This window comes from Natator depressus, chromosome 4, assembly GCF_965152275.1.
Source record: "Natator depressus isolate rNatDep1 chromosome 4, rNatDep2.hap1, whole genome shotgun sequence".
In the NCBI taxonomy this organism is placed as follows: Eukaryota; Metazoa; Chordata; order Testudines; family Cheloniidae; genus Natator; species Natator depressus.
The window spans coordinates 38,846,453-38,873,659 of record NC_134237.1 but is presented as its reverse complement, the minus strand read 5'-3'; the positions used below and the strand labels follow the sequence as shown (position 1 = coordinate 38,873,659).

General features: G+C 40.7%; 1 protein-coding gene and 1 long non-coding RNA gene across 3 annotated transcripts in view; one reads left to right on the top strand and one right to left on the bottom strand.

The window, feature by feature from the left end:
- Window positions 1–10,754, top strand: part of LOC141986369 (uncharacterized) — a 118,783-nt gene extending 108,029 nt beyond the window's left edge. For both annotated transcript variants that reach the window (XR_012639260.1, XR_012639261.1), the window contains exon 4: window positions 10,544–10,754. This is a non-coding gene — a long non-coding RNA (uncharacterized LOC141986369). The remainder of the gene's footprint in view (window positions 1–10,543) is intronic.
- Window positions 1–27,207, bottom strand: part of SYNPO2 (synaptopodin 2) — a 121,471-nt gene that overhangs the window by 46,731 nt on the left and 47,533 nt on the right. The window lies entirely within an intron of this gene.

The window sequence follows — 27,207 nt, the reverse complement described above, 5'->3', positions numbered from 1 at the left end:
GTTTTTTGGAGGGATAGAGGAGGTGGGTGTTTGCTGGAAATCTTTCTTCTCCACTTAGCTTCACCTCAAGAATATGTTTGTGAATCCAATGGTTCCTCCTGCCATCTTCATCTGATCCCCCTGCGCTGATTTTCCTGACTAGCTCATTCCTAATTCATGATGTGCGCACCATAAATTCAACCTACTAGCAGGCAAAGGAGCCACTTGCTACCAATATGCACTTACATACATATGCTCCTATCTCCATATCCTGTATCAATTACTCACTCCTATGTGCCTATCCAATCTCATTTTCATTCTATCAGTCATCTGCCCTAATTCTGTTGACCTGGGAGGTTTCTCATTACAAACTCAGATAAGAGATAACACGCTTGATCCTTAATGCAAAACTAGTCCAACAGGAGCTACAGTTAAATCTTTATTCTATCTTCCTGAAATGGTCTAGTTTATGATAATCCCCTAACATTATATCATGAGTTTTCAAATATACAAGCAAGGCATGTGTCCATCTGCTTGAAAAGAATAGCAAAGGAAGCATAATGAGAAACAAGTATATTTTTATAGGTTTCTTTTTCACTAAGTACCACAGCTATCCCCGTCAATGATGTCACTGTGTTATGTTGAAATGTGTACCCAGTGATGTATTTTTTGCCACTTGTCTCACTGCTGGTGCAGCAATTCAGTCAACACCAAAAGGGCCATGAGATGAAAAGGAATGGTTCTGTCTCACTTCTGCTGAGAAAGCAATGGCTTTACGTTATTAAACGCAGGGACTGCCTTTTAATATGTGTTTGTATGATGCTTAGCATAGTTGGGCCTGGATCTCAGCAAGGGCCTCTAGGTACTACTGTAATAAAAATAAATAATACTCAAATCATGGAATAATACAATGGAATAAAAAAAGTGAGTAGCTGTTAAAGGAATAAAACCATTAAAAGAATAATCTTCCTGTACTAACATACACAATAGGGTTCTTTTGAGAATAATACCAGTCCCAGTATAGATGGCCCTTAAAAACAAAACCACAGACCTGAAAGTCCCCTGGATCCAAACCTGCTCAGCTGAGAGCACAAAGTTGAGAGTTGGTTCCAAACCCAATGATTTGGGCCCATTTCTAAGTGGAATATCCAGTCAATCAAATGATCTGATTATCAAACACATTTAAAGGTCCCTACCTGTTTCTGTTTGAGTGATTCTGCAGCTCCTTCCATTTGGTTTCACTTATCAAGGTGAAATTCTGCCAATACATGCCCACAATGGGAAGCCAATAAACCCAGTGTTCCGAATTAGTTTTATTTGTGTTTCCAAGCTGAAGAAATGAGGTTTTAAGGCTCAGCAAGCCTCAGGCAGCAGTGCTGGAACTAGGGGTGCTGGGGGCACAGCATTAATAACAACCAAATACCTGGTTTCTGCTTTCAGCACTCCCACTATAAAAATTGTTCCAGCACCTCTGCCCTCATGTTGAAGGGACCGATAATAAAATAAACGATTGGTGGAGATTTTGAAACAAAAAAATCTCATTTTTCAACGGGATATGTCCCTTCAAGAACTCATTGGGGAAGCAGTTTGTCCAGTGATTTAAACCGAGACAGAATTTCTGGATTCTAGTCCTACTTCTGCCACTGACTCTACCACTGGTTTGATATATTGCCTTGGGCAAGTCCCTTTGGCCAAAATTTTTAATACTGGCCTCAAACTTTGGTTGCCCAAATTGAGACAGCTAGTGCCTCAAAATGGTCACCAAAAAATTAAGGCATCCAAACTGAAGGGGGTATTCCTGAATATTGGGCCCTTAGCCTCTTTCAGGTCTTGTCTAAACTCAGAGGTTCCACAGGTTCAGTTTAAATTAGGTTTTAACCTGATTTAGCTAGGTTGATGGTAACCCTTCGGTGGACACTCTTTTCAGTTTGAGTGGCTTATTTAGATTTAGTTAAAACATGTTCCTAATTGATTTTAACCTAAACTGAAATAAACCTGGTTTAAACTGAAATTAGAATGTCCATGCAGCTTTTGGTGCTGGTTTAAAAATCAGACTGTAAGTGAAATTGTGGCAACTTTCTCATGTTGACCAGCCCCTGTACAATAATACACCCTTCACGGAGCTGTTGTGAGGATTAGTAAGTGCTCAGGAATTGCTTTTTGGTCCTTAAATAAAAGGTGCTACAGAAAGTTTTTCTATAGAATTCCAATCAAAGGCTTAGCTCTGTATATCCCAGATATAAAGAGTTCAGATATGAAATCTGCATTGGAATCAATGGGTCCAAATCATGGCCATCTCCTCGTATAAGGGCTTAAGGCACCAGGGTCCATTTGCATTTGACTTGTTGTTTAGAAATAATATCATTCTTAGAATAGCATGAAATGCATTAAATTACATGAGCAGCGATGAAAGAGAATAATCAAGCAGCACGATGTTTTAACGAACATTACTTGGTTGTGGGAAATGGTATCTTCCTTTCCTGACTTTTAGCCCTCAGCTATGAACTGTCTACTTGTGGGCAGCACCCAAAGCACACACATGCCTGAACAGGGCTGATCCAGAGAGGTACTGATACCACAGCTCCCATGAATTTCAAGGCTCGGTGTGCTGCAGGATTAGGCCTACCCTTAGGTTTCTTTTCAAAGCAGCTGCCATTGACTTCAGGCTTTGTCATTTGTTGTTGACAATTGTCTTGTCATTAACAGGTTTCAGAGTAACAGCCATGTTAGTCTGTATTCGCAAAAAGAATAGCTTATGTAAAGTATGATAATCAAGGTGGGCCATTTCCAGCACAAATCCAGGTTTTCTCCCCCCACACGCACCCCCCCCAAACAAACCCACCTTGATTATCATACACATTGTAAGGAGAGTGATTACTTTACATAAGCTATTACCAGCAGGAGAGTGGGGTGGGGGGAGAGAAACACCCATTTTTTCATGATTTGTGTGTATAAAAACAAACATCTTCTGTATTTTCCACAGTATGCATCAGATGAAGTGAGCTATAGCTCATGAAAGCTTATGCTCAGATAAACTGGTTAGTCTCTAAGGTGCCACAAGTACTCCTTTTCTTTTTGTCACTAACAATAAGCTATCACTGACTTCAGTAGGAGCTGTGGGCACTCAGTGTCTCTGAAAATCAGGCCATAAAGGCCTGTGTTCCCTTTTCCCTTTGCTCCTGTTCAATGGCACAATCCCTTTTCCAGTACATGTATTTTTCTGTTCCTTAGCAAAGCTGGTCCACGTTTTTCAAATTTCAAAATTAAAAAGAGCAAACAAGTTTGAAAAAGCTTTGGTGGAAACAATTTCCTTTTTCTTCCACCAACTTTGTTTTCCAATGATACACTCCTCCAAATAAGCACACTGAGAAGGTCAAACAAAAGATGCCATTTTAGCTAACATAAGGAAATTAGATGATTTCTCCCAAGTGCTCTCTTCCTGCACATGCTCGCCTTTTCAGCTCCTCACCCCTAACAGTGTGAAAATTACAGCTACTGGCAAGTTCAGGCCCGTTGGCTACTTCCCACACCACTGACTAGTTTCCAGTGACCACACCATACAGCTTTATGTACTGTTGGACAGGCAGGGACTTTACAGAAATCATCCAACCATTGCTTCATCATTCAGAGCTCTCTTATTCCTATAGGGCACTTATATGTCTGTGGCTGAGCCAGGGAATACAGTTCCAGTATAACATGACAGAAATTCTGTTTGCTTATTATATATTTTCTCATCCCTGTCCTCTCAAACCAAGTAGTGGTTCCTCCAGTTCAGGGATATTTCACAGTGGCAAGGCCATCTAGAGAAACCGGCACTAATGCTGGCAGTGCTGTACCTGCTCTGTGGAAAAGGGAGAACTATAGTCTCCAGGGCTGTAAATCCAGCACCTCTTGCCAAAGCATTCATTCTTTTTTATTATTCATTTTTTAATATTGGATGCTTGTTGGATGCTAATGAAATCTTCTGTCATCAGAGTACAAAACAGGCCAGATCATGCATTTTTGACATTTGTGGGACACTTACAAAGGAAGTACAGGGCACACCTTCCAAAACTCCAGCTTGAAATATAACAGTTTCCATATTGCCTGGCACCTGTGTCAAAGAGAATTCTATTTTTAGAGTGGTGCTCCACTGAAGCAGCTATATAAGGTTGTGCTGAGGAGATCATTGCTTTTGTATAACATATCAGAATGCCCATTATTCACTGGGGGAGGAAAAGGGCCTGATTCTGCTCTCATTTACACTGGTGTGTAAATCAGGAGGAATTCCAGTGAAGTCAGTGGTTTAAAAAAAGAAGTATGAGATCAGAACCAAGGCCAGTATTTTGGTTTTGAATAGTAAAAATACATATTCTCCTTTTCCCCCAGAGCATAACATCTTAAAGATAATGTTCTAATCTTTAAAAATATGAGAGCGGGTTCATGATTAAACCAAATGATGCAGGGGAACATGGATGTTCCAAGTACATGGAAATGAGATCTGTTTGCATAGTAAGCTAACAATAGCCTCGTACACTAGTAATAGACTAACAGGGGAATCCCACTAAAGTTTCTACTCTTGTTCCATGAAGAAATTACTGGATAGGATACTTGATACCTACTATAGTGGTATTTAGATTTGACAGTAATTTGTTTTCAGCTATAATTCTATTAGTTGCACTGGATTTGCAACAGTGAGGACTAAATGAGATATCAGGGCTAAATTACCACTGGGTCCATTTCTGCTATAGAATTTAAGCATCAGGATAAATAAAGGCAGCACTGGATTGATTCTAGTCTTCTTTACATTGGCTTTACGCAGTTGTATGTAACTTCTCTGACTTCAGTCCTGATCTAACCTGTTTTGCTTCAAGTAATTAAAAGTATAAAGAGTCAGGCTGTCTCAGGCTGGACTAAGTAACAGCAACACACAAATTATAGGAGACTCTGAGGATGAGACACAGCAACTGGAATCAGTGTTCACATTCCAATAGCATAAGGCAAGGCGGCAGTCAGTGGCATGCTGCAGAACAGGATAAGGCAGGCCTGGCCTGGTGGCAGAGCAGAAGTCTGGGCAATAATTGCTGAATAGTCATGATCAGGACATTCTCCTACCCACCAAACATGCTGAGCCAGGAACAGCAACACAAGGGCATTCTCTGCTTCTTTGTGACATTCGAAACTCACAAGGAAAAGCCCTGCACAGTCTGGATCATTTCATTGCAGAACTATTAAATCAAATGATTTTCAGCAGAAATAAAGTGCCAGTCTTTATGGCAAGCAGTTCATGCATGGCAAGGTGCTCCCGCTCCAGTTTACAAAACTCTATCCTTTTTCAAGCTATATAACTCATCTTTTAAAATAGCTGCATCACTTTTGAATATAATAGAAGAGATTTAAACAGAACAGCTGGACAACCTTATGGTGACACAGGACATTTTCCATGTAATTGTAGGGACTGTTCAACATGACCTAAGAAAGGCTAGAAAGAAGTTAGCAGGCTAAACAGACAGAGTTAAACTTTTCAAGGCTTTTAAAATAAAGCAATACTACCCTCTACTGGCAAAGTTCTAGGCCATGCCAATATCCAATCAAAGGAGTTTCAGAGTAACAGAGTATAACCAGCACTTTTTTGTTAATTAGTTATAATCCAAAACACTATCATAATTGGCAGGTAATTACAGTAATTAATATGTTGAATTTCAGAGAACAAGTCATACAGCAATTCTACCGTAAGAAATTTAGTAGGAGTTCCAGGGCAATACAGCATTCACTCTAGCGTACTAAGAAAATATCAGCTGCTCATCCCTCCCATTCTACCCTTAAAGCTTCTAATTCTCCTCTGAACTGCTCATCCCTCTCTCTCCATCCATTCTACAAGGCATTTTACACTCTCCCGGGTCTCTTCTCGTATTCGTCTAGTACACCCAGAAAGCACCCAAAAAACCTTCCTCCTCACTGCAATTCTCTTCTTCTTCTTGAATGTCCCCTCTCACCACTGGCTTCTTCATGACACATACAAAAGACATGAATACCCCATTTGATCCACTTCCCAGATGTCAATCTCAGACCGGATTCCTAATATGCCTCTCCCCAATCCCTGAACCACTTCCTCTGTGGGACTGGCCTTCTACACCCCTTAATCGCAGCTCCCTACTCTCACCCACCAAGGAACTGTAAGGGTTAATTCATATCTTTGTGGACTGCGCATTTGCATGCTTTTATAATGGAAAGGAAAATATACAGAACTGTATTCACTGTGGTACTGGGGGCTGTGCCTTTAAGGGCTGAGTTTCTAGACCGAGTCTGGGTGGGGCTCTCTGCAGCTCTTGTTATGCACCTGAGCTGGACTTAGACCCAGGGTAAAGCAGAGTTCTTATAAGCACCAAGGCCCAGATCAACAAAGGGACTTAAGTGTCAAGTGAGCTTAGGCAACTACAGGATTAGGTGGCAGCTGTGCAGGGGTTTTATGGATTTTAGTGGCACCTAAAACAGGAATTTCGGCATCTAAATCTGAGGTTTAGGCACTTAAGTTTCCAAAGTAAAATTCTCTAGGCACCTAAATTTCTGCCTCTGGACATGCTCACTGATGCCTTGTTCTGGGCATTCAGCCACCTAAGCCCCAGTGCGATCCACAAGCCAAGAGATAATGGATGTTCCTTCGCTTAACGGAACTCATTGTAAGTCCTCATCCAGTAGGAAGCTCAGAGCATTTCTACCAGATTAGGCCCCATGCAAAACCTGGCCAGAGGAGGTTGTGGTGCCTAAATTGTAACTTGTAGCCAAATGGTTAGAGCACTCACCTGGGAAATAGGAGACCATGATTTAACTACCCCGCTGCCTGAGGATTTGAACAGGAATCTCCTGCCTCTCAGGAGAAGTGCAAATGTGGTGCCACTAAGAGAACTATTAGCACTGAAAGAAAAGTCACAGGCAGTAAAAGGTAAATGGGGGAAATTCAGGACTTACAGTGGTGATGTTATCCCCACTAAGGGAGTAGGTGACCTAAATGTATATGTAAATATCAAACTGGAAAACAAACCATTTGTAATAGTACCAGGGAAAAGAGAAGGAAACTTTGGCTGTAGTCCATGAGTGTAAAAAGTTTCATGTCTTTATTTATAGAAGCCCTATCTTAAGCTGAAACTGACCATAACCCACTTACTGCCATTGCCAAAAGGGGCCTGATAACTCCCTTTCTTAATGATATAGAGATTATTCTTTCAGTTACAAATGTAAGCTCTGCAAATTGAATATAAACCTGGGAGGGATTTGGTGACTGCAGGTTGATATATACACAATCTTGCTCTTGAATTTCCTCCACTGCCCTCTCAAGAGCATTTGACAAAAGTGCAGTGGAGGAAATTCAAGAGTTAGATTGTGTATATATCAACCTGATTTTAAAAAATCTGTCCTCTACAAAAAGTAATTAAGGCTATTAGCACAAGATGGTGGGGGCAGCATATTCCCAGCCCCTGTTGCCAATTTAATGGGGAGCTCTCAGTGTTAGACGTGATTTTGTTTAAATACACCGGACTAGTGATTCCTAAGATATTATAGAAAAATATGTTGAAAGGATACATGAAGGTCAATTAGGGATTGAAAAATCTAAAGGAAGGGCCAGAGACATTTTATATAGGCCTGAAATGAACAGTGACATGAGGAAGCTGTTAAGACTTGTTGCATATACCAAAAATATAGGCCAAGTCAAGCAAAAGAGCCCATGTAGATGGCATAGGAAAAATTGGCCTGTTGGAGCAAAATAGGGATAGTATTTTCCAGCCAACATTAAACAAATCTATGCACTTGTCATAAACTACTATGCTCACATCCCTGAGATAGCCTTACTAGAAGATGCTGTACTATAAATAGGAGATTAGCTAAAATAAATTTCATATGCACAGATGTGGTATACTTGGCACAGTAATGTCTGACAATGGACCACAGTTTAGTTCAAGCAGTTTGCAGTGAAGTTTGAGGGTTGGTGGAAAATGGTGCCAAAATAATAAAGCACCTACTGAAAAAGGTTGAGGAGTCAGTCTCTGATCTGTATTCAGAACTCTTCAATAACAGAATGGCACCAGTGAGGTATGGGTTGTCACCTGTTGACATCTTATTAACCAGAAACCCCAAAAAAAAGAATGCCTGCCCTGTTAGAAGCTGATGGCAGAGTCACTGGGGGGCTTGCAGATGTATAAGGAGATAGATAAGTCAAAACAAGAAACTCAGTATTGTTTGGGGTCCCAGAAGCTGCTGTCACCACTACTTCATGAAAATTATGCTGTGAGTATCTGCAATGGGAAACAATGGTCACAAACAGCAGTGCTGTCACAAGAGGTTGCCCTGTGGTCATAAGAGTCCAATGCCCCCAGACGGACACACACTATGGAGGAATAAGCGACATCGTCCCCAAATCCCTGTGAGTTAACAGGTGCTGAGTCTACTGTTTTGCCAGAGAGGGTCTCCAACAGGCAACAGCCATAGCAGATTGAGACAGTGGATCCCCAGGATATACCACCAGAACAAGTGGCCTTGTCAGCTTTTGAGAGCAGCACTGTTGATTCAGGGCAGGGCACTCAAAGACCAATTGAACATTGTTAGTAAATTTACTTATTAGGTTGGTTATAAATATTGATAATTGTGTGTTATTGTTAGTTACAGCTTGGAAAGGATGTGCCTGTAAGGGCTGAGCTTCCCAGAAAGCGTCTGGCCAGGGTACTGTGAAGCTCTTGTTATGATCAGAGGCTGCCTACTGAATTAGGCTTCTGAGGCAAGTTCGCAGAAAATGGAGTATGACCTCCCTTAGTACCTTTAGCCTAGTGTATAGGTTACTCACCCAGAATGTAGGAGACCCTCTGGGTCAAGTCCCCCTCCTCTTGAAGGAGAAGAGATGGGAACTGAGATCAGCTACTGCTCTGGTGAACGCCCTAACCACTAGGCTATCTTTATGTGGGCACCCTCAATCTCTCCTATTGAATTTGTTCCACTTACCCCTAAGTAATTGAAAAATTAAATATTAATTGAGCCAGAGAAAGAGTTTGAATGACTCTATAGCCTCATGGTTAAAGCATTCACCTAACAGTGATCTGCCACCTCTTCAAATCCCTTCTCCTGCACAGGAGGAGGGGGGACTTTACAGGAGAAGAGGCTTTTGTTTCCACTGCACACTATTGTTGACATCTCTGTTAGATAATTCATTTAATGATATTAAACAATATATATGACTGAAGGATATGATTGGAGGGAAATACCTAAGCCTTTCTTCTCTTTGTTCAAGACATTCTGAAAAATACAACAACTTGTACTGAAATCCTGCTCAGGCATCTAGAATAGACAGATAAGATTAACTAATAGCACTACATTATAAACAAAGAACACCATTTTGTAAGTCATCTGGTTAAACAATGATTTCATCAGACCTTTTCTGATTGAATAGACAGAGGTTAAATCAGCAAAGCAAAAAGCACACAAAGTTACTGAAAACAGCTGCATCTTTTTATACAAAAACCTGCATTTAATTAAAGACCACGATTAGAAATATGTTTATAAATGCTTTGGTCATTACTTTATTGTTTTTGTTTTCAATTTAAATGGAGTCATTTGATGTAACTGCTTCAGAATATATGCTATGGCAAGTATATTCATAATATCCCAGATCAACAAGTGAAATAAACTGGGTTACAGGGAATCTTATACTAAACCAAAGCAAACTGGTAAAACGTTTTTTAAAGTTACTTTAATACTCGTGGAAAATGGAATTTGATCCAGCACAGGCAGTAGCAATATACAAGTGTGAGGAACTGTTGTCACATCAGATGTATGCAGACAGCACAGGCTACGGAGAGAACTGAATCTTTAATATTAAAAATGTGTGCCCCTGCCACTCCAGCTGAAACAATAACTCCGTTAGCTTTAAGTAAATAGCAGGCTGTTATTTGTTGTTGTAACCAGCCGCTATATGGAGGCTTGGTCACAGATTAAAGGGTCTTCATTGCCAAAAAAACAAATGTGTCCTGAACTTGGGTTAGCTAGCTCTGGTTAAAATAGCTATGAGGACACGACAACTTGGCTTTTAACTTGGGTAAACAGCTCAAGTTTAACTCCAGTTCTCCTATAGGGTATAACTTGAGCTGCTAAACAGAGTTAAAACCAAGTTGCCAAGTCTTCACTGCTATTGTAACAAAAGCTAAGAACACACCTTCGTTTCCGTGAGTGAAGTTTTACTTGCTTGTCTGTTCCACCTCACAATATGACACAACCTGACCCAGAGAGGGGCTATCTTTTGGGGAGTTCAGTCTGAGTCCTTTGATTCATTCCTGAAAAGGTTTCCAACTTCTGTCCATTTTGATGGTTATAGGAACATAACCAGTTCCACAAGGAACTGGACTGAATACTAACAGTAGCCACTAACAGAGGCCGTAAGACAGCCTGCAGCTGGTGGCAACATATTTTATTTTTAAATTAAGCACTTTGCAAAAACCCTGAGAGATAATTGCAGCCATTTGATATTCTGAATAGAATTCTTTCAGGTTATCTTTACAGAAAGACTAGTCAAGCACTTTAATCCCCAGTTTTTTTCTTTTAGGGTGCGCCTTGATCCTGCAAGAAGCAGTAATGAGCAAAGCTTATCGAAGGGATACAGTCTTCATGTCAGCACACAGCCTCACCAGCCAGCACACAAGGAATGTTCACAGATGAAAAACATGTTCTAAGAGCCTACTGCCCGCTCTTACCCTATCCCCGCCAAAACAACCTGAAAGAGAAGGGGAAGCAAGACAAACACAAGCAAGGAATGAAAAAGCAGAAGGAGCCCTGCTCCACAGAGAGTGCACTTAAGAAAAGGTAGGATTTTTAATAGGGATGAAACCAGTAAAGTAATACAGAAATTACTCTAAAAACCTATGAAATCTAAATAAGCTTTATATCCTATGTGTGTGTGAAGATAGGTAGATAGAATTTATATCCCTGCTCTGGAATCCTATGGGTGAAATCCTGGCCCTAGTAAAGTCAATGGGAATTCTGCCATTGACTTCAGCAAGGCCAAGATTTCTCTCTGTATATTTAAAAAATCATAGAAAGCTGCTGGTTCTCTACTGAATTCTATTGCATTTGTTTAAGGAATGGTCCAAGGGACAAACAAGAATGGTGGTTGTCTGTGGAGAACCCTTGCCCAGGGTTCCTTCATGGCACCAGAGTTGTGCATCTGGGAGCAGCAGCAATCCAGTAAATGTTTTGGTTTTAAGTAAGAGATGAGAGTAGTGGGAGCAGCATGTGGAAAGAGGTGACTATAGTGACGAGGGGGACGGTGGTTTGAAGAAACTGGCACACCTCCTTTCCCCCACAAAGCAATTTGTGCACATCTTCTAAATTGTGTAAGACTGGCACTGGTGTCATGGAAAAGAGAAGAGTTCAGAGAACTCTCCACCATCTCTCTGCTAAATTAGCTGGGCCCACAGCCAGATTCAACCCCAAATCCTGGACCACTGCAGACCTACCAAGTCTATGGTTTTCCTCTATAAACGACAAGTTTGTTGCCCTTTTTCTAGTCTAGAGGGACACTCAAGCAATTCTTCTCTTTTTTCTGATGCCAGGCTCAGTGCAGGGTTGGGGGAGGGTGGGCTTCATACGATTCATGCGTTTTAATGAGAAATAGTCCTGGCACTAAAATGTTTCATAGTCCTCTCTGTTTCCCTAATATCTCTTATAATTTAGGTTGTCCAGATCTAAATTCCCCAGACCCTTTCACAAGACAGAATTCTAAGCAACATTTCTCTCAAACTTGATCAAATGTCAAATTTCTTGTATCATGCTATCCAAGTCTGAACTTTTCAATGAGAACTTCTTGCATGTCCCTTGGAATTTTCAGGTTATTTCCTGGGTTCAGAGAGCAGGAGGAAAAAAATAGGAATTCATTTTTTTTTATCCCTGACTTTCCAGTGTCTGTAAAGTACAGAATGGTTCTCTTCTGTATTTTAATGTCTTCCTGTTCTGTATTCCTTGAACTATATGCCCACACAATATTCAGAGAAGGGGGAAGGTAAGTAAGTGTAATGTGTTTGATGTTCATGTAAACATCAAACACGTTCTATAATGTTAAAAATGGGAACAGCTGCAAAAGTGTATCCAGGAAATTTAGATTAAGAATTGTGATCCTATAAAAAACTTTAACATCATGATTCATAATGCACTCTATTGTGTATCTGTGTTCTGTTCTCTGTGTGTAACTCTCCTTTACCATTTGATGTATGACAGTTATATTCCTTCTAAGGAAAATTTATATTTCCAGTGTAGCATGGTGTTGAGATTTCTGCTTAACAATCCATATTAGAGCAGATCCATGCTAGGAACAAATGTGTTTGAAAAGGACATCACACTTCTTCTTACCAGTGTGGAGTGGAACTTTTCTTATTGAGAACCATGTTATAAACCCATGCAACAGAGTACAGACTATGGTGATAGGCCGTTGTGTAATTTGACTGGCAACGTTTTCTGAAAAAAGTCTCTCTCCATATCAGTTAGGGAACAGCATATTAGCAACCGCTGTGTTTAAGCATGGTCATTGCTAAAATGGTGTCAGCCACAGTGTGGATAGTGCCTAAATTGTCTTCTATCGGTAATTAAATGTCAATCAGTATGTAAATTAATACTGCCAGGACTGTGCAAGCCCTGTACACTGTACAAAGATCTTAGTTTGGAGACCAGGCATGTACACTGTTAGCTCTCTGAGATAGGGACTGTCTCTTCAACTTCGTTCATACAGTACCCAACACAACAGAACCCTGATCCTGACTGGTGCCTTTGAGTGCTACCAGGGCTGATGAGAGTGTGGGGAAATGGAGACAATTGTACTGGGGCCCCAAGCTCAGGAAGGGCCCCAAAACATCTGTAACTGGGATGAAATGAGGAGTAGGGGGCAATGAACATGATGTACCTGAGCCCCAAATTTCTCTCAACAGATCAGGGTGCTACTTTTATATATATATATATATATATGAAAAAAGATGATGAGGTATGGGGAGTAGCAGGAAGCTAATGACTACCTCACTCACCAGTACTCTATACCACTGATGCACAGTGATAGTTTGCCGTGTGTTCTGCCAAGATAATGAAAGTGGTACGTGGGGAGTGAGGGAAGCGCATTAACCACTTAAAGGTAGCGTTCTTGCACTTTGGATTGAGAGAGGTTTTCAGTTCAGATCCAAATTTTGCAGCTTAAGGCCAAGCTCTACACAAAACAGACATTTCTGAAATATACCATATGATATTAATTTTCAGTGAATGTACAATTCATGTATACAAAAACCTCAGCACAAGGCATTTCCTGGGGATTATTAATTGGCTCGTTTTAGTGGTTTCTTGGCCATCTATTCATCTTGGTTAGTCATTCTGAATCTCAATGATCATTGCTCAAATAATTATTTCAGCATTGTTTGAATGCACACTGAGAAGAAGTGCTCAGCAGATTTATGAATTAGGATCTAAATACCTATAATATGGCATTCTCGTAGTGAATCTGTAGAAGTGGCTATGGAGGTCCTGTCATACTAAACATGACAGGCTATGGTGGCCCTGTCATACTAAACTAGCATGGCATTATACCAGTCACAAATTCCCACCCTTTTTTACTCTAATGCCCAGCTCTACAGGACTCATGTTTTTGATTTTCTTTTCTGTCATTGTAGGTAACATTTTCAAAAGACCCACATTTTCAAAGATATTTAGACATTGCTCCACTTAGTGTTGCAAGGTCTAAGTGACTTAGGAGCCTATGTTCAATTTTCAAAAGAGACTGAGGCACTTATCAACTGACTTTCAGTGAGACTTAGACCCCCAAGTGTCTGTCACTTTTGAAAATGAGAGTTAGAAGCCGCTCTCATTTGGATATTTATGAAAATTTTACCCTAAGTCTTTCTGTGATACAGAGTAATCTAGTACAAATATCTCACTTTCATAAAACAATTCCGAATTTCACCTTTGGTGAAACCCTTTGTTGTTTTAAAGGAAAGCTCTGCTACTAGTCGAAGGTCTTGCTCTTCACAAGAAATAGTTCAGATTTTTAGCTATTTAATTGTTCCAATGTTTCCAAGGCAGGTAAAGTTTCATCAGGCATGTCAGCAAAACAAAATGTTCCCTTAAGTTGGTAATAATGGTTTTGCCTGAAATAAACAGATTCTGTATCATTGTTCTCATCTAGGGCAGTAGAGGGCAGTGAAGCCACTGCTGAGGGGGAGAAAAATTCACGACCAACTGGGGAGAAATATCGTATTTCTTTACAACCACATTTTTTGGTCATTCCCCATCAGAAATCTATGCCACAGTTCATATGTGTGAAGGACATTTTTAATTCTGTGATGTACTAAATTAAACAAAATTGTTTTAGTTTGGGGGCCCAATCCTGCTCTTATTGAAATAAATACAGCTTCTTCAATAACTTCACTGGGAATTAAATCAGGCCCAGTGGGTACCAGAATTGTCAGATTATACTATGTGATGCACAAAAATAAATTATGCTGCAGAGTTTATTTCCTTGATGTGCTGCAGAGGGAAAGAGAGTAGGTAACTTAGGAGTGAGTGAGAAGGAAACAGAGAAGGACTGAGGTGGAGAGAGAGAGACAGTCAGACGGACCACAGGCAGAAGCAAAAATCACAAAAATGGAGATAGACAATAGTGAAGACAAAGACAAAATTCCATGCAATTGGATGTAGAGTTCAGAAAATGGGGTTTTCCCCCCATGGAAAGATAATAGTAACTTTTCAGTGAAAACCTGAAAACATTTAGGCTAAAATAAAGTATCAGGGTTGGAAGGGACCTCAGAAAGTCATCTAGTCCAACCCCTTACTCAAAGCAGGATCAATCCCCCAATTTTTGCACCAGAACCCTAAATGGCCCCCCTCAAGGATTGACCTCACAACCCTGGGTTTAGCAGACCAATGCTTAAACCACTGAGCTATCCCTCCTCTCAGACATAGGTGAGAGCTTTTTCACAGGAGTGGGTGGGTGAAATTCTGTGGCCTGACTTGTGCGGGAGGTCAGACTAGATGATCATCATAATGGTCCCTTCTGACCTTAGTATCTATGAATCTATGAATACATTTTCAGCCCAAATTTTCCAGTTTTTGGTTTTCTGACAAAAAAAACTAAAAGTTTTCAAAGAAAGCAGATACTGTCTGCAGAAATTTTTGTTCTGTTGAAAATCCAGTTTTCTGAAGAAAAGCAATTTGATAGGAAATTTTCAAACAGCCCTGTTTGGAGCATAATTGAAATAATTATTAATAATAACAAAAATAAATCAGAATTCTAAAACACCTGGAGTATTAAAAATTGAAGATCTTGCTACTAAGGCAAGCAATGATAGTTGTTAAAACATGATCTTTAAATTTACAGCATCCCTTTAAACTCGGTAAGCATAAAAATTACAAGGTTGAATAATCCTTATCCACCAGGGCATAAACGGATCCAGCTGAGATTAGAGAGAAATGCATCCCACTTGTTTAGTATTGGCCAACTAGTTCATTCTGGTATAGCCATTTCTGTGCCCCTACATCTTACTTCTCACACGTTGTTTGATGTTGTACCATAAGTCGGGCTCTACCAAATTCATGGTCCATTTTGGTCAATTTCACGGTCATAGGATTTAAAAAATAGTAAATTTCATTATTTCAGCTATTTAAATCTGAAATTTCATGGTGTTGTAATTGTAGGGGTCCTGACCCAAAAAGGAGTTGTGGGTGAGAGGGTCACAATGTTATTGTAGGGGGAATGTGATACTGCTACCCTTACTTCTGCGCTGCAGGCGGCGGCACTGCCTTCAGAGCTAGGCAGCTGGAGAGCGGTGGCTGCTGGCCAGGAGCCCAGTTCTGAAGGCAGAACCACTGCCAAGAGCAGCACAGAAGGAAGGATGGCATGGTATGGTATTGCCCCCCCCTTACTTCTGTGCTGCTGCCTGCAGAGCTGGGCCATCAGTCAGCAGCCGTCACTCTCCGGCCTCCCAGCTCTGAAGGCAGCGGCGCAGAAGTAAGGGTGGCATGGGATGGTATTGCCACCCTTCTGCGCTGCTGCTGGCGGGGCGCTGCCTTCAGAGCATGGCACCTGACCAACAGCCACCGCTCTCCGGTCGCCCAGCTCTGAAGGCAGTTCAGAAGTAAGCGTGGCAATACCACAATCACCCCTAAAATAACCTTGTGACCCCCTTGCAATTCTTTTCTGGGTCAGGACCCCCAATTTGAGAAACTCTGGTCTCCCCATGAAATCAGTATAGTATAGGGTAAAAGCACACAAAAGACCAGATTTCATGGTCTGTGACCTGTTTTTCATAGCTGTGAATTTGGTAGGGCCCTAATCAGAAGATGTGTTCCAAACCTCACTGTGAAGAAGAAACAAAAGAAAAAGATCTGCTACGTGCTGAAAAAGTGACTGAGTTATAATTAATTGAATCTTCTATAAGTGCCTGTTTTCTCTTGGAGGAAAGACACCACTGTTTAGTAAGGGTGGAGGAACTGAAAGATTCTGTCTTTAGTCAAAAGACTGTTAAAAATGATGGGCTTGTAGAAAACAGCTAATGATTATTACCTATCCATACAAGCATTTATGAGTCACCCATTCCTGCCATATCTGGATACATTTTACAAGGTTTAGATGTACTAGCAAACTGTATATTCCAAAAAAAGGAGCATATACTCTTTGATCAGCTGCAGCACTAAACTGTGTAACTTTATAGGGGGAAAACCCAGCCAGTAGGCTTAGTGAGAGGGAATTACAGAGAGCTGTAGTGCAAGATATTAGGATGGCCTGCTATTAAAAATAAAACAAAAAAACCCTCTTGGATTGTAGTCTAAATATGGCCAGGTTTGGTCTCAGACATATTCTTGAGGGAATGAGTGTGTATAAAATGCACCCTTGAGAAAGGCAGTCAAAACACCCCTGCTACACATAAATGATTGGAAATAGAGGGATGATGGTGGCCTAGACGGACAGAGTGTGAGATAACCGAAGTGTGGACTGTTAGGAGCTTTATAATGCCAGAGCCTTGCTTTTCAGCTAGAAGTTCATTGGCAGCCAGTGCAGAGGGCAGAGCACACATATAACATGATCTCACCATTCTGCTCTACTCAAAGGCAGGAAGCTATATTCTGCACTAGAGGAAGGTTCTTGAAACATTAACACCAGATAGAGTGCACTGTGGTCATCTAAACATGGATGATTATGGCAAGGTCTGCATCTGCCTCAGTTCCAGATTCTCAGTTAGTTCAAATCAAGATTGGTCTGTGAATCTGGCCCTTAGTCTCTTGGTCAGCCATTGATTACCAAAATTCTCACCATTTCTGGAATATAAATGCTTTTCAAAGTATGTTCTAAGAGGAGTTAATTGGTAGGCTGATTTAATGCACAAGTTCTTCACCCCTTTTTGACCCAAGTTCATATCTAACACAGGGATTGCGATATGAGTTTGATCTCAATCTAGCGAATGCTTGCTCCCCTCACAATTAGGGCACATTTCAACACTATGAGTCACCTCTGCTGAGGAGAGGCCCAGCATTATAAGAGCAGGTCAAGACTGAGCATAAACAGCTACACAGGAAGATTCCACCAGTACATATCTCTCAGGCTTGGTGTACACTGAATTTCTGGAGAATTCTCCTATTGTTACTGTAACGACAGGTAGACATGCTGGCAAGAAATAGAAATTTTAGTTCCTGGACCCAGTCACATGACCTAACATGGGGTGCCAAAAGTTAATATTCCTGTCATATGATACTGGACCATATCTTCTGATTCCAGGGGCTACTGCTACAGTTACCACCATGTTGTGTAGACCTGCTTTGAGCAGCATTAAATTACACTGTGATAACAACATCAATCCCCGTCTATACTGGTTGATAACGAAACAGAGGAAGATCCCAGAAAGACTAATATAGGCACAGGCTTAGCCAGCGCTGTTACCTTGACATTTACATGTGGATTTAATACACCTCTTTCTTTGTGATGTATCTATGAACAGAAACATTAACTTTTGAGATCAATTTGAAGAAAAAGTGCTAGTATGTCACCTCTCTCCTCCCATTAATACACACATACACACCTGGACTATGAAGAGTGTGAAAAAAATCTTCCCCCACAGTTGGCTGTAACTAGCTCAGATATTTATTCCCTTACTCCCTACCCCCGCTCCCTTCTCCACCCCTCACTCAGGCTTTAATTAGACTCCTGTTAGGGAAATAAAATAAAATATATTGTAGATAAAATCAGCATAGTGCACAATAGCAGAGGGAAGGGAAATATTTTCCAAGGGCAAGCTCTTAAAAATACCACCACAGAAGCTTTAGCCTACATTGACAGCAGATAGGATATTGATTAGTAAGGTGTCATCTGAAAATCCTATGTAGTAAAGTAAATGGAACTCACCTTGTCTATCTTAGAAGGTTAAAGGACTGAGTTAACTCTGCCAGATAGTTGTTTGAAACATGATGTGTAGCCACCTCTCTGCCTTTTGAGGCCACACTTCTCCCCTCCACTGGGCATGGTAACAGCCTAAGTATTTCAGATGTCCTTCACAGGACCCTAATTACCTATAGCGAACATTGCTGACTGATGGTTTCTCAGCAACCATCTTTGATCTTTGATCTTCCTGAAATCTACCTTCTCCTTAAAGTTTAAAGCTACAACCGGTAAAATTTGGAAACATGCTATGTTATAGTTTAGATTATCCTGCCTCCTTGAAACAGCTGCTCCCACCATTCACTGAACCCATTGCTGAAGTAACATCAGATCTGAGGTAGGTGAATGAATCATTTACTAAGAAGGACCTAAATGTGGTACTGTAGTTAAGCAGCTAAATAGTTGGGGAGAGAGGAGAGCTAATTCCGACTGGCACTAGTTAAAGTTTCCCATTAAGTTCAAGTTTCTTGGCCTCACTTTCAAGGGCCTTTAGATCTCTTCCCTCCCTAATTATCATTTATTGTTTCCCACATCCCCTCCAACTCTGCAATGACAGCCTTGACCTCACCACCCATGTGTTTGTTTCTCCTACAAAAGTTTCCATGCTTTCTGCCATGCTGTCCCATATATACAGAATGAAAGGCCACTACTCTCTCCTTCAGATCCCTCTTCAAGACCCATTTCTACCAAGGTGGGCGGGGGGGGGAAGTGCATGTTAATATACTACTACCCCAAATTCAGGGTCAGATCACTCCCTCTTTTGATAAAAGTCCTCAAGTTTTTTCCTCTAAGAGTTTCTCCCATATTGTTTATCATGCACATTGTAGGGAGAGTGGTCACTTTGGATGAACTATTACCAGCAGGAGAGTGAGTTTGTGTGTGTATGGGGGTCGGGGGGTGAGAAAACCTGGATTTGTGCTGGAAATGGCCCACCTTGATTTTCATGCACGTTGTAAGGAGAGTGGTCTCTTTGGATAGGCTATTACCAGCAGGAGAGTGAGTTTGTGTGTGTGGTTTTTGGAGGGGGGTGAGCGGGTGAGACAACCTGGATTTGTGCAGGAAATGGCCCACCTTGATTATCATACACATTGTGAAGAGAGTGGTCACTTTGGATGGGCTATTACCAGCAGGAGAGTGAGTTTGTGTGTGTGGGGGGGGGGCGGAGGGTGAGAAAACCTGGATTTGTGCTGGAAATGGCCCAACCTGATGATCACTTTAGATAAGCTATTACCAGCAGGAGAGTGGGGTGGGAGGAGGTATTGTTTCATGGTCTCTGTGTATATAATGTCTTCTGCAGTTTCCACAGTATGCATCCGATGAAGTGAGCTGTAGCGCATGAAAGCTCATGCTCAAATAAATTGGTTAGTCTCTAAGGTGCCACAAGTACTCCTTTTCTTTTTGCGAATACAGACTAACACGGCTGTTACTCTGAAACATCCCATATTGTTCAGTCAGGAGTGTAGGCTTGGGCCCGCTGCAGTATGAGACCTAAGTCCAGTCCCCAGACACATCGGATGAGAGCCTGGTCAGGTCACTCTAATGTCAATGGGAGTTTTGCCATTGACTTCAGTGGGGCCAGGATTCCACACATGGATCACAGGAAGCAAATGCTATTTACATAGAGAGTGCTTGTGTCTGTGTCCCAACACTTCAGTGCCTAGCACAGCTGCCCCTGGCACTCCCCTGAGAGGAGATTCTCCACTGTAGGGGGGACCATGGGGAAGTTAACAGAAGTCATATTAGCTTTGCTCCCTAATTTCTGCAGGGAAGAGTTGGGGGTGAACAATGCACATCTCACAGCTTGCTCCCACTCACCATTGGCCTGCCCCTCCCTTTGTATGAGTCCTGTCTCTGTAGAGAGCACTCCAAAGGTGTCAGGGAGTGGTAATGGTGCCATGAAGGTAGCTGATCAACCCACTCCTTCCACACAGGAGGGGCAAAATCTGTAGACTGAGCATCCCCTCCATTCATATGTACATAATGACTCCTGAGAATGTCCAAAGAGCATGCAGAAATGTCAGGCCAGTTTCAGCTGTTCTGTACTGTTGTTCCTATAAGAGCTGGGAATGAGTTCTTCAGGTTACCAAATTGGAAAATCAGAAAGGCATTCCCATTATTTTCTTTCTGCAAAAGAGAGTTTGCTCTCTGACCCCAGTTCTCACACTGTAGCAAATAGCAAACTCAAATGGGACTTGCAAGAAATATGAGAAACACAGACATTTAAAAAATGTTTTCTTAGAATTAATCACTCAGAATAGGAAGCATCTGGATCTGGATAATCTAAATTGAGGGAGAAATCAGGGAACCAGCAGATAACATTTTAGTGCAGAACTATATCTTAACATAAACAAATCACTCTCTGATTTCTTTTGAAAACCCCTGTTCTGAGCCCGGTACCAGAATATGTAATTCAGCGGTTGGATTTTCCAGAAAGAAAGTCCTCAAAGCCGTAGTCTACTTGGGGAAGCAGATCTGAACAATCATTGGCCTGGCCTCAATTCTAGCTGTTGCGTTTGTGATGAATTAGAAAAGGACATTTTTCCGATTTTAGTGGAGTTTTAAATGGAACTGTGGAGCTGAAGAAGAAGAAGGGAGAGGGTATTGTAATTTCAGAGGGAAACAGACCAACTTTTTGCCCTGAAAAACTGTTTCCTCAGAGGAAACTTGGATTTGATTAATATTGAATGGAACATGGGAGTAAACCCTACAGTCCTGCATGCAAGCCTCAAAGTGGGGGCAAAGATGGAAAAATGTGTAGACAGGAATTGTGTAATTCTATGTGTTTGTACCACACCCAGCACTGTGGGGTCAAACTGTGATTAGAGCCTTGGGTACTGTAGTTAGATGTTCAGATGCATGCGTGTGTTCTTTTTGTGTGCTGCATTGGCTCTGGCCAGATAGCCCATACAGTAGGCTCCTATCAAACTGTCCAATAAGACCACAAGACTTGGTTTACTAGTGAAGGCGCCCAGCCAGGTTTATTGTCAATGTAGCACGGTAATAGCACTTGGCAGACTCTACGAGGATACTAAAGACACGTATGCTCGTGACAATGGACGCAGCTCAGTTAGTGGCAGGACTTTCCACGGCTTTCTAGGCTAGCCAAAGACACTCCCTCTGAGATACATCTTTATACACAGATACAAACAAATGACATATTGCCCCTGACGTATCAGGGTGCCATGCTCTGATGTATTAGGGTACCACCCATTGCCTTGTACATGTTGGTTTGATTAAAACATTTTTATTTATTATGCTGGTGGTAATACTAATAAATAAGTGCAGTTTCCATGCACTGACTTTCCTGTATCTTCCCCACACAGCAGAAATATAAGGTGAAATCCAGGCCCCATAGAAATCAGTGGCAAAACTCCCATTTACTTTAGTGAGGGCAGGATTCCACCCATTATACAGTGGATCTCAAGTCTCATCTAGTCCTCCTAACATCGTACAGGAGCAGCCATAGTCCAGCTACAGGCAAAGCCCTTTTTACTCAGGCTTCGCTTGCAAGACCAGACCCTTTCCCCTTATTGTCCAGTTTAAATATTGTTGGCAATATTTTGCTGAATCAGCAGCATTCCCTTTGCTGAGAACTAATGAACCAACCATCTCTTGCTGTTTTTGCTTTTTCTGTTTAGCTGGAACGTGCAGGCTTGTTCTACAGACACAGTGTACAGCATTTCCAAGAGCCAAAGGTCACCCTGAAATCTCACAGCACACTGTACAAAAGCCAAGCAAGGAAATGCTCAACAAGCTTTTGGAGAGCAGTATCCCAAAATATCAGTTTATTTTACTTGACAGTCATGCTAACCCCATATGCCTCATGCCTTGAATTTTCCACCTGGCTTGACATTATAGAATAGCTAACTATCTTCAATACAATGTGGTCTCCAGTTATAGGATAGTGAAATGTCATGAGAGAGGCACATCCCTCCATCCCTTCACACAAAAAACCCCAAAAAGGAACAGTGTCTCATTTAAATAGCCTACGCAATCTATGCTGTTTGCAATAAAAGGGTTAGATTTTGCTCTTTGTTAATCTGAATCTACACCAGTGCAGTTCAAGTCAGAATCTGTCCCCAGATATCTTTCTTCCACTATAGCATTCTTCTGTAAAAAGACTCTATAAAACATTGCAGCATTCTACTATAATATCGTACTAGCTAGTGGCATTATGTAATATTAATATTGTTTGCTGTAGTGGGGCCAATACTATAACATTTCTCTCTTTTTTTTAAATAAAGATATATAAATGTTTCATCATATACATTCTGAGAACAAGAATGTGTTCTAAACAAATACTCCTACATTTGGACCTGATTCACCACTGATTCTTCCCTGACACGATATAAACCACACCTATTGACTTCAGCAATAAGTACTCATATTCTGCAGTGGGAGAATATGACTCTTTGTTTATCAGTTTTTAAATGGGCCAGAGAATAAGGTAAAACATTACAGTTCAAACCTGTAAAAGGAACATAGCTTTTCAGTTGGTACATTCGACTGCACTGCATGCATCTCACTAGTACTTAGGCACTGTTTACTGATATGGGAAATTGAACCAGGGAAAAAAAGAAATCAGGAAGTTACTGTCTAAATATGTCCCAAATAAATGGGATGCAGCCTATTTGGAAACATTGTCCCTCTGGGTACAATAAAAATAACAACAGGATATAAATGAATAAAATCATGTCAAGGTCTAAGGAGTGGAATAAGTTGGGGAACTTCTGCATCTTATGTGTATAAAAGTCCCTCATGTTTTCCATCGACTTTGATAGTTTTCAGTTAAATGAGATATAAATGCACAGTCTGATCCTACTTCCTCACAGTCAAGGGCAAATCTTCCACTAACTACAGTGAGAGCAGAATCAGGCACAACAATTTCAAAAAGGGCCACACTCAATGGCAAGCAAGTGTGGATAAAATGAGAACTCCCCTCTTCCAAATCTTTGCCCAAACTCTGATCACATCATTTTTGAGGATCAAATAAATGTAGCTAAAATAAGTATGGAAGTTAAAGCAACAACTAAAGAGCTTCTGCCCTTCTTAGTTTTCACTGGAGCCAGAAGTGGAAGTGCCAAATGAATACAAGTTTTCATGAAATGTTAATTCCAGCTTAAAGCTAGATAGTTGGATAAGCATATGGACTTCAAAGCCCGCAGTTGAAATACCAGATTTTCAGAGGTTCCATCACTGCTATTTATAATATGTACAAACATGTCATCTGTGAAGCAAAATGTGTAGCACATTATAACGTTGTAGGTGTAGCTCTATTGTGTATTCACAGTATCTAAGAATCTGCTAGACTTTATGCTGCTGGATATATGTACTGATCCTAGTCCTCACTGAGGCAAAACCATTCACTGAAGTCTACAGAAATTTCACCTGGAAAAGACCTGTAAGATCAGGACCATTATTTTTAATCTTCTATTACTATATTTCAATTCCAAATATTTAAAATGATCCAATTTCTGTGACTCTCATTCTGGAACAGGGACATCATTGTGACAAGTTTAGAATTACAATTGTAATTATTTTCTTTATTTCCTATCCTGTTATTTACTAAAGTCTAAATTCTGCTGCTGGGGAAATCCTTCACTAATTCCTATTTTCCTCCTTTCCTTCTTTGTCCATTTGCATTTTTTGTGTGGTATGTGTGTGTAAGGAATTTACCCCCTACTCAACAGTAGGATACTTTAAGTGATCTCATTCCCCTTAAACAATAATCCATCTCTCCTCAAAACAAAAATAAAACAATCTTGTGCTGTTTTAACACAATCTAAGAGATAGAGAAGAGGGCAGCTCAGGGGACAAATATCAGAATATAGCTACTCTAGATCACTGGTTCATTCTAGCCAAGGTAAATGACTGAAAGTTGTTACTGTCTAATGGCTGTTCTGTAGTCTTCGTGAAGAGTTTGTCCACTGAGTTCTCAGTGCAGAGTTATCTACATCAGAACTGCACCCTAGCTGACTGGCTCACTATGAAGGTTACCAGCCCTTCTCACCCCTAAAGGAGATCCCTCCAAAACTGGGTGAGGCAGGCTGTCTGGGAGGTGTAAGGAAGCTTGTATTTATGCTCCTTGTGCTGTACCCATTCTGGATAGAGAAGATTTTAGTCTTCAGGGCTGACATTACATCACTTTTAACCAGCAGTACTGTAAGTTATCACACACAACGTGTAAGTAATGACACAACAGAATGTAATAAAAACTACATATTTTACTTGCTGAGTAAGATTAAGCACTAGACGCAGTCTTACACATAGAGCAGTAGTAAGTCTTAAATCCCCTGGTCAACCAGCTTCTTCACTCATGAGTGCATAAGGAAGAAAACAGGGGCAAGGATTGGGCAAAGAATAGGTGATTGTGGACATCTGGACTTACGAGCTATCACCATCATTCATTACCTTAATTCTGCTACTAGAGAACAGCAAACTGGCAGTTGCACAATGGCACACATCAAAGCAGGACTCAGTAATTTTTTACTCTGTGCTTACATGTGCAGAATGCCAGTGCTGTGAGGGAACAAGTTCTCCGTGTACATATACATCAGTTTGAACGACAAGCTGAATAACATATTGTTTGTGACATGAAAAAATAACATCTCTGCCTTGTCAAAAGTGACAGATTAAGACTTGGGATCAGGGGCAGGAGAAAAGGCTGAGTACATTTTTGGCAGAAAACACGAATGATATTGTTATATTAGACGTTAAATTCACTTTGTGGGCTGGAGAAGAAAGTCCACATGACACACCGAGGTTTACTCTAACAATTGCATAAGCTCTCCAGAGTTTGCTGTTAGGAGAGGAGGTTTTCAGGAAACATGGCTCTTTGAATGAGATCATTGGAAGGTTTATGACAGCTCTCAAAGTAGTTGTACATTGACAGTATTATGAGGGAGAAGCTGTTCACTGAAGTTATTTTAACTTGCAGAGTGTGTCTGGTTAAAGGGACATATTTTCATCTAGATGCATGGGGATTTGTACCTATAATTAAACTCTGGTGAGAGTTCATAGGCCCTTCCCGCTATCAAGAGAATACAACATAAAACAGTCAGCATGATCAAATCTAGACTGTTGAATCTTCGCACTACAGTAAAATGTTAGGGGGGAAAATGCAGTAAGAGAGAATATTGTTTCACTTTGCCATTTGGGGCTTATTATACACTACATTGGTTCTCTCCACATCTATCAATAAACTCTTGGGGTGAAATCCTGGCCTCACTGAAGTCAATGGCAAAACTTCCATTGACTTTAACAGGTCCACAATTTTACTCTAGAATTCTAGTTATACAGTTAGTTGGTGTCTTTGGAATTCATCCTTCCCCCAAAAGGTTGCACATGAGAAGGGCTGCTCTCTTCTTTCCCATGCTACAAGGTGGAAAAGTTGCTTTCCAAAACCTAAGGAGAGGTTTGCAATGGCTACATTTGGTTACTATTTTCTTCTGCTTGGTTATTGTTTTCTTATTTTCGTTTGCCTTAAGTTTTTTCATTCCAAAAAATGATTTTTGTTGCTGCAGACCCATCCACAAAGAGAGCACAATTTAACATACCTTATCCCCTGAGCTGTGCTATAGCCATCACAGATTATGTTGGCGCATGAACAGGAAGCAAACAAAGCTGAGTAATGTTGTCTTATGTTCCATAAGAAACAAGGGGGCAAAGGGAACACTGTCAGATAGATAAGGGCATAATGGATAAGAAAATTATTTTCAAGCTTCTAAGAGAATATTACCTGCAATAATAGATAAAATACCTGTTTAAGTAAAAGGTATATGAAAGTAACTCTTTAAGGGAAACTCAAGCTCCACCTACGATATAGGTAGATGATTTCTGCATCTATGCTTAACCAAGTAGTAATCAGGTTGAGTTGTAACTGTGGTTTTGATGTAAGGATAAATGGAAATTCTTGGGATTAGCCGCCCACAAATCAGACCGAGGATGGAGGGAAAGACTTGTATTTCGTGCGAATACAAAACAGTAACACTATTCTTCTTTTTTATTCTCTATTGTCCTTTTAATGTCCACAAAAGTCTACACATGAAACCTATTTAGCAAATTCCTTGGAAAGTGCAACAAACTTCCAAGTTAAATTTGGAAGCTGTGATTGGCTCTTTAAATAAAAGAGGCTGAGCCTTATGTTTTAAATACTGAGTTGATGTGCTGGCTGATATAATAAATTCCACCAACTCTGATACCCTCATATGGTTATGTGAAATTCCTCAGTTGGTGGCAACAGATCCCTTGGAAAGAGATCTTGGCTTTTGTTGACTTTTTTCATTTTTATTTTTTTACAGAAACTAAATTATATAGCTGCTGACAGTTTTATAGGCCGCAGTTCAGCCTTGTACTTAAGCATGTGTCTAACTTTAAGCATGTATTTCCATTGAAGTCAATGGAGGTAATCACATGCTTAAAATTAAGCATATGCTTACGTTCCTTGGCGAATCACAGTATTTCAGACACTAGTTACAGCTGAGGAAGTAGATGGTGGCTACAGTGTAAGAGTTGCAGAATCAGACCCAAAATGTGGAAATAACTGCAACTGTTTTTGAGAAAAATGCTCTATGCTTTTTTTCTTATACGCACCCACATCCCCCCAGGCAGTCACTGGTCTGTTGAATGCTTAGTGTATACTGTGGTTCTCATAGAATCTGCATGCACATTTTTTCAGTTGTACCTTTCCTCTGATTTTAGTTGCACATTCCATAAATGGTGATGATTAGCCTGTATAAATGTTCTTTTGTATTATAGATTCAACTCTGCGCAAATGTGGGTTCAGATATCATACTATCATACCTATTACAAAA